We start from the raw sequence: 8,645 nt of genomic DNA, 5'->3' as shown, positions 1-8,645 counted from the left end.
TATTGACCCCCGTGACCCAAAATGGAAGAAGCGGGTAAAAGATAATGGATATATATATAGGACAAAGTTTGGAAAACACATAAGAGAAAAAGAATGTTATCAAATTTGTTTTAAAATATTTGTTGTTTATGTTTAATTAATATTGAATCAGATGTGCTGTGTTTTCTAAAAAATACCCCCACACGCACACATGCACGCACAAACACATGCTACTCTATTTCTAACATTAGGCTTGCTCTGTCTTTCCTAATTTGCAATAAATCTCTATTTGACTAATGAGCTCCATTAGAAGGAGCGTGACTCTAATCAAATCAGAATGTCCGGGCTAATCACGCTAACCAGATCATCCCTGCTCGTTGCACCCACTTACTACCTAACCATCAGTAACAGGCAGCTGTTACTTTGAATTATAGGCCATAGTCACTTTACACCACTGTCATCATCATGCTGGGATGTCCCATTAACCACTTAGTATTGTAGATACTTCTTTATTTTTTTCCCCAAGTGTATTTTATATGCATATATTATACACACACACACACACATATGAATATATACACACATACACTGCAGCTCAAGTTGAGGTTGGAGTCTCTTATTCCTTTCATTAGTTTTAAACAAAAATTGTCTGAGGTTTTAGTCATATCTTGCACCTGTAATGTTTAAGTGTCTTAAATTGTGATTGATTTATTTTTTGCATTGCATTTCATGTTTTATTAATGGATGGTTTGTTGTAAATATTTCAATACTACTGTTACTGTTTTAAGACTGTGTTGCTGTATTGCCCAGGACATCCTTGTAAGAAAGATTAATAATCTCAATGGATTTTTACCTGGTAAAATAAAAGGTTCAAAAAGTGTGTGTGATATATATATATATATATGTATACATAATATATAAATAGTAAGTACTGGTAAGTAAATATGTTTTTCTTTGCCTTGTGATTTTCTGTTTGCTCAAATAAAGAACTTAAAATCTTTTTGAAAAGAAACGGCTAATGTAAAGTACATAATGTGTTTTTTTTCTTTGCAAACATACATTTAGCTAAATTGCCACCTATAGCCAAACAGATCAGAACACTCATCCTAATTGCTAACACAGTTTTGCTAATGTAAATTGTAGTGAATATTTGCATATGCAAATTTCAAGTTGTGCTGTCCACCTCATTCCATTACTTAAAGACGTTAACAGGAAACAATTTATTGGATGAACACGTGATTTTAAGATCGGTGGCCTAACATGCAACCATTTAAAACCTACCTGTGCATGGGCCTGTGCTGGTTGAAAGTGGTGTCCGAGGGGCACATGTGGAGGTGCTGCTGCACAATGTGTTGTCCAGATATATGTGTCATTGGGCCATGGCCTGCAGCCAAATTTGCCTTTGCTTTTTGTTGGACTCTTTTTCACGCTGTCCCTGAGGTTAGGAAATTTCCCCCTTGTGCTCCTGCTGGCCAGGTTGGTAGGCAGTGTACTCCAACCACCATAACCCTCCATCCCTGAACACAATGGTAGCTGTGGTGAATGAAAAGGATGAATAGATAATGACTGGGAGGCGTGAGGAAGAGGAGGCGAACAGAGCTGGTGCTGATGGTGCTGCTGGAAGAGCGAGTGGTGACTCGGTGAATGAAAGTGCTGTTGGTAGCAGATTTGAGGAGCTGAAGGTGAAGTAAAGAAGTGACCAGGCGAGACTGTTGGATGACAGTGGTGTTGGTTCTGATGGTGCTGTAGCTGGTGATGGCTTGTCGACATGTGGAGCTGGTGGTGGCTTGGCGAAAGATGAAGTTGGTGTTGGCTAGGCGAGTGCAGAAGGTGATTAGGCGAATGTTGCACCAGCTGGCAAGTTGATGATGGTGGAATTAGATGATGGGTTGGCGATGGGGGAGCTACATGATAGTAGCTAGGAGATGGAGACGGAAGCAGGTGCTTTGGAGAATGGACATTATGCTTCGGTGAGTGCAGTGGTGAAGGCTGTCTTTGATGGTTTGGTATCTTCAACAAATTGTCATTCTTTTTTGAGTGAGCGTGGCTCTTTTTGGACTTGGCTTTCCCTTTGCCCTTTCCTTTAGATGTGCTGGGTTTCTTGGGGCTACAACAAAACTCATGGCTGTGAAAGTAGGTGGTCATAGTGGCAAAAAGGTTTGTAAAAAGTCCCAAAGAGATCCTTCTGTAGTTTGCCTTTGATATTCTTCTACCACACTGTTTGTTTTACAGAGATGACAAAATAAAGCAGCTCTTTAGAATCCCTAGTGGGCAGATAATTTAGGTCATGCCTTTCAAGATCAGCCAGTCTTTTGTGTCCAGTGAAAGATGGTATTTTAGCTTTACACATCAGTGTTTCTCAGTATCTAAAGCCTCTAGGATATCCTAATGTTACAAAACAAACCAACCTGTGTGGAAATCAATTTTATTTCATCTCGAAGATGGATTAAGGCGTCAACTAACACTGAAAAGAAAATCATTTTCCTTCAGGTGATATTTAACAGTCCTTTCTCCTGCTTTCCAATCTTAAAAGAACACTGACCTTTTCACAATCTGAGCGTTACTAGATCATTTAGAAGAGAAAAGGTGTAAACCGTTTGAATGAGTTGAATCACTTGTTCCTGTCGGTTAATTTAGGTGTCAGGAACTCCAGTCAATGATTTCTCTCTCTCACATTTGTCCATTCCAGTGGTCAGTCGCTAACAGTAACTCATGTTTTCCACCTACCTTACAGCATCCCAAGCCTTCATTCAGAACTGTTGACCACTCTGTACATGTTGCAGTTCCAAAGACTAGAAACTATAAAAAAGCAACTTAACACAGAACAGAGTTGTTTTGAATTCCTTCATTCCATTTGGTAAAAATAAATGTTAGAAGAGTTCAATCATCTTTGTCTTCCATCTCTCTTCTGGTCTTCTTTAGTCTTTCTGTTATGATGAATTATCATCCAGCTTCTCTATAAACAGGTCCATCCCTCAGTCTCTCTCATCTTTCTGTGCTGCATCCCGTTGACAGTGTCTGCCCTCTCTGCCTCTCCCTGTCTCTTTCATTCCCGGACTGGCCAATTAGGGGCTTCCCTGGACTCCTGCACATGACAGTATCCAGGCATGACTAATCAATAGGCGACTGGGGACAGTGATCCAGTGCTCAGAGCTCAGTAGCTGTGTGTGTGTAGAACAGCAGGAAAGATGTGATTGGTGGAGGGCAGTCACTTCTATCAGCCTTTATGCTTTTCTTTTAAAGTATTACAATTAAGGCCGCCACATCTGCAGTTCAGTGTTTATGTATTTCCATTCATTGGCTTACTTCCCTGAGAAAGTTTACATGAAAGGGAATGTGTGTCTATTATTGATTCGCTTGTATTGTTTTTATTTCTACTACCCCCCCCCCCCCCCCACACACACACACACACACAACACTCACACATACTCATACATTCACACAGGCAAAGGTTAGGTTAGGCAGGTGTCGCCATAAACTGCAAAACAATTACTGAATAAAAATCTTAGTGTTTATGAAATTGAAAGAAAATGGCACATGTTTTATTCGTTTAAAATATAACGTGTTTCATTTTGTGTTATAAGTTTTGCAGAAGGGACAAGAGCCATCTCCACAGCTGGGGAGATGACGAAGAAATCAAATTGAGGTAGATGTTGTGAGGATATTTTAAAGTAAGTTTTGATATTTCTCTAACTCTTAACTTAAAAGTTTAAATTTCCAACCTCAAATAAATGCGCCCAGGTCATGATTGGAAACAAAAATTAACAAGGAATGAAAATGAGGGCTTGAAGGCCAGTGGTTTGTTCTGTAACCAAATCTGCTATTCCAGCCGGGAAGCTCCAAACAAAACACAATGTTCCTTATTTTACTTACACTTGAGTCATAATCAATAATACAAATAAATCTAAGACCAACAACTCTTGATATAAATGGGATGAATGTTAAATATGATTGTGTTGTTGTTATTTACAGTACACAGATGAATCAGAGCTTTAACTGATCGTAACCTTTCTTGCAGCTGTTAGATAATGTCAAGACAATCCACAGACTTTACAAGGACACAGTTCTTTTCTTTTCCATTTCCTTAGAAGGAAAATGGAAAGAAAAAAAAATGTTATAAGTTCATAAAATCTCAGCAACCCATAAAACAATTGTGTGAAGAAACAGGACTTTTAAAGAAAGTCTAAATGTTTAAAATATGTGTTACTACTAATCAATATATTTCTTCATAAAAAAAGTTAATACTTGTTTATTATATCATGCACGTTTATGTAGTGTAAATAATAAAAAATAAAATTAAATAACAGTTAACGGCACCTATATAAGACCTAAACTGATATTTCAGCAATATGGAGAGAAAAACAAGATCATAGATTTGCATCAGGTAATAAACTGCATAGCTTCTGGCTGCCTGCAGCTGGTATTTAGGAAAAAAGCAGCCTTTAGTTTATTCTGCAAGCTGAACAGATGTACTTGTACAACGTGATTATAGCTAAGAGGTTCTTATTTATTTTCTTTTAGAATACCAACAAATATATATCACAACTCGCCCCAAACCAAGTTAATAAGAGAGGCAGTCAGATGAGTCACAGAGCAAAGCAGCGTCCACGTATAGAAAGTACTACGAGCTGCAGGGAGGGCGACAGCGAGCGCTCACTGAGCGAGTATAAATGTGTGTGTAAAGTACTGCAAGCGCTGCAGGCTAACTGCTCAGTCAGGGGAGGCTGAGCAGGGAGAATAGGCTGTTAGCATCACAGCGCTAAATGAAGTCAGACTGACACATTGAGATAGGGTGGAGTAGAACAGAAAGGAGGGAATAGAGCAAAACATCTAAGATGTGATGAAGAGCCAAAACAGAAACAAAAATACAAGAATGAACAAGGGTGAAGGGTTACGCTCAGTGTTTTGCACCTCTCTTGTAAAAGAAAACTTCAAATCTGTTTCTATTAATAAATTATATTCCAAAATCAGTTTGCTTTACTTCCTTTAGATCTTTCTGTGACATACTGCAGAAACACATAAGAAAACGTATCTATTGGGTTTTCATGTATCATCTATGACAAATATGGTGTAAATAAGTTATTTGAGCCAAACAAACACATTACTCCAGAATTTTCCACAAAGAAAACCCACCCTCATCTTCTTCATTCCTTCTAAGTAAATGATATAAACAAATGAGTTCATGTGCACACAAATATTCTGCTCAGTTTGATCAAAATTTGATTTTTTTGTCACTTACTGTAAATAATCGCAATTTTCTTTTTTGTCTTTTCTTCTTATTGCAAATTTTTTTTTAAATAAAAAAAACATTGTAGCATTTAACTATTTAAATATATCTGTTTTAGCAGAGGAAGCAGAAATATATAAATGAATAAAATACTAAATCAGGTTTCTTTTTAGAATTGTGATGACAATAAAAGACACCAGGAGGGGGCGCTGTATACCACAGGTTGCATGAGTTTTGGACTGTGAGGCTCAATATAGAAACAACAACAAAACAGAGGGATGCAGTTCCTGAACAGTTGGAGTAGTGACAAGATTATTTTTGATACTGACTGTTGACATAAAAGCACACAAGAAAAGGTCCAGTCTTGAACAGTATTCACTGTGAAGCATGCTAATTATAATTTAAATAAGCTTATTCTATGATAGCAAGTTAAAAATCTTACTATTTTTTCCATTCTTCAACACAAACTTTACATTATCAAACAGGTACTTTTAGAACAACATGTTATAATGACTGAGTAAACGTGGATATTATGATAAAAAGTTGTCTTTACTCATGATCATACAGTGCAAAGTATATCTATTAACACACAATTAATTATGTGGATTAACACAAACAATGTCTAAATTTTTTATAGGCAGTACTGAATTAATTTAATAAAAATCTCACTCAAACTAACGCACGCGAACTGCACAATGGCTGCAGACTGAAATCAACTAAGGGGGAAATTGGAAAAGGCTGCATCTCAGCGGAGCAGAGCTGTGGTCTCCATGGATCCAGCGGGTGATCAGACATGTGAGGTCACAGACTGATCTTCATTATCATATATAACACCAGCAGGCACACATAACATGGCAGAATAAATCAGTATTCATTAATGGAGTCTGTTATGATTAGAGAAAGGGTTCGTTTAGGGGGTTGCATGTTATTTTTGAAAAGGGACAATCCCAAGTCTTTATCTAAAGATGACAAAGTCAATGAATAGTTTCTAAAAAAAAAAAAAAAAAGTTTTTATTTAAACAGACAAATCTGCTTATGAATAACTTATCAACGTTATTGAATCAAACGATACCAGGCTCCTACGATGCAAAATCCAAGAAAATATCACTGTTTGCTGCTCACTTGCAAGCTGCAGACAGCTGTGACTAAAGAGCAGACAATGCAAGCACACCTCACAGTTGAATCAATCAGTTTATATATAGTGGAGTCAAAATATTTGAAACTAAGTCTTTAATACTCTCAGGGGACGTTGTCCTCCCAACCTCACAGATGACCCTCAAGAGGGGATTGTGCATGCAAAACTGCTGGGTCTGATCACTTCCTCGGGTCAGCACACAGGGTTTGCTGTTTTAACTGCATTTCTTTCTCTTTCCTAATCTATGTGGTCCATTCCTCCCTCAATCTTTCTGGTGAAACCCTACCTTAGTCTTTGCTTATTTACCTGGCTGTGTTTGAACTGTGAGTTAAAGCAACAGAGTGAAACTGCTGTAACATTATCTCAGTCTACAGATGAGGTTACTGTTGCCTTTCTCCTTTTACCTGGGTGACTGCTATTTTTATCAGGCTGACGAGCTCTATTACTTAATTAAGAAACTCAATTTCCATTTTAGATGAATTTTAAGTACACTGGTTTCGAAGCGATACATTTAATGCTTTCTTTTAAAGTGCTTTGTGTGCAGGATGGTATTCATTATGACCTCAGAAGAAAGAGTTCCCAAGTTTATTTAATTTTCCCCCATGCAACCCCTTCCAAACTCCAAAAAAAAAAAAAATGCATGTTAGGAATTCTAAATTCATTGTAGGTAACAGTATGAACCTGGACGACTGCTCATTTTGTCTTGTTTCTTGCAGACACTATAATGGACCAGAAGCTTGTCCAGGATGTACTCTCACTTAAAGACAACTAGATTCAGCTCCATCACCTCTGTAATGCCAAAAAATAATAAATCAAGCATATACTGTATTTTCCGGCGTATAAGTCGTAGCTTTTTGCATAGATTTGTCAGTCCTGTGACTTATACATCGAAGCGACTTAAGCCCTATTCACACGGGATTAGTTTTACCTAGGGACCACATGCTATTTGTAATAATTACAGAGATTGTCTGTGTTGTTAATCCCATGCAAATCAGCCATGACAGTAATTTGTAAAGTAAAAATTCCCACGCAAATTACCAACAATATTTTGCTGAACTCGTGGTCCTGTGATAATACTAATCCAATGCAAATAGGCATCTCTGTGATTTGGACAGAAATGGGCGGGATTCGATACGTAATTAGGCGGTTTTTGTTTTAGTTTTCTAAGCACATTCATTAGGAAAAATATAGAACAAGGCTATTTTAAATGAACGCGATGCTCGCTTCAGCTTTTGTAGATGCTGCTACTTCTTCACTGCAGATGACAGCAGGTGCGGCGACACGCGTGGTCGGTAATATGCTGATCCATCTGTCCGTCCGTCCATCCGTCCATCCATTATATTCACCCGCTTCTTTATTTTCGGATAGCGGGGGTCGCTGGTGCCCATGTCCAGCCATCACTGTGTGAGAGGCGAGGTACACCCTGAACAAGTCGCAAGTCCATTTCAACCAGCGGGTTAGCGGACATGCGCGGGCGGTAACAGGTTGTGGACCTGCCTGAGGTGATACAAAATAAATGCGACTTATACACCGAAGCGACTTATACGCCGGAGAATATGGTACGTATATAGTGTGCTACAATCCTTTGAAAAAACTGTTTGTTCTAGGTTTTTTAAGCTGAAAATGTGAAAAACTTTACAGAAATTTTACATGGACACAAAGACCAAAACAATACAAAAAGCATGCATTTATAATTTTAACTATAAATACTTGATGCATGGAATAATCTGTTAGTGACTGCTGTAAGGATTAAAAATGTGTCCTAAACAGCACGGTCATGAGTCTTCCACATAAGTCAGCACTTTCCTGTATGGTGACTGCAAGACGAAGATAAAATGCTCTCGAGGAATTTCATGCACGCAGCAATTTCTTTGCAGAAAAATGAAAAATTTTATGTGAATAAAATGATCTTTACAACAAAATCATTCAGTTCTGGTTAAGCCTTCAACTGTGTCTAACTATTCTACATAAATCAACAGAAGATGTCATTATGTGGTGCTCAGCTTCATTACTTAGTAGCCCTATTGAATGATCACTCGTGCTCAGTGTTGATTTTAGCAGCATGGACAGAGCAGGCTGAAAGTAGGAGACCGACGAGGAGCAGAGTGTGTCCGTGTGGAGACGTCTGTGTGTGCTGGGTGTGTGGGAGAGCGCTGATATGCAAGCGTCTTCCCACACACAGAAGGTGATGCAACACCTCACACACTCCCAGCATCACAAATCTAATGCTCCACTCATTGCTTCATCCCAATGTGTGTGCGCGTGCACATATGAAAAAAAAAAAAAAAAAAAAAAAAAAAAAAA

At 38.2% G+C, this 8,645-nt stretch overlaps 1 protein-coding gene across 1 annotated transcript in view; it reads right to left on the bottom strand.

The window, feature by feature from the left end:
- The window catches only part of LOC119430652 (discs large homolog 1-like protein), a 381,852-nt gene that overhangs the window by 48,549 nt on the left and 324,658 nt on the right, over window positions 1-8,645 (bottom strand). The gene's annotated exons all lie outside the window — the stretch shown is intronic.

This window comes from Nematolebias whitei, chromosome 3 (assembly GCF_014905685.2).
Source record: "Nematolebias whitei isolate Nwh7 chromosome 3, NemWhi1, whole genome shotgun sequence".
In the NCBI taxonomy this organism is placed as follows: Eukaryota; Metazoa; Chordata; class Actinopteri; order Cyprinodontiformes; family Rivulidae; genus Nematolebias; species Nematolebias whitei.
This window is presented reverse-complemented; position numbering and strand designations above follow the sequence as displayed.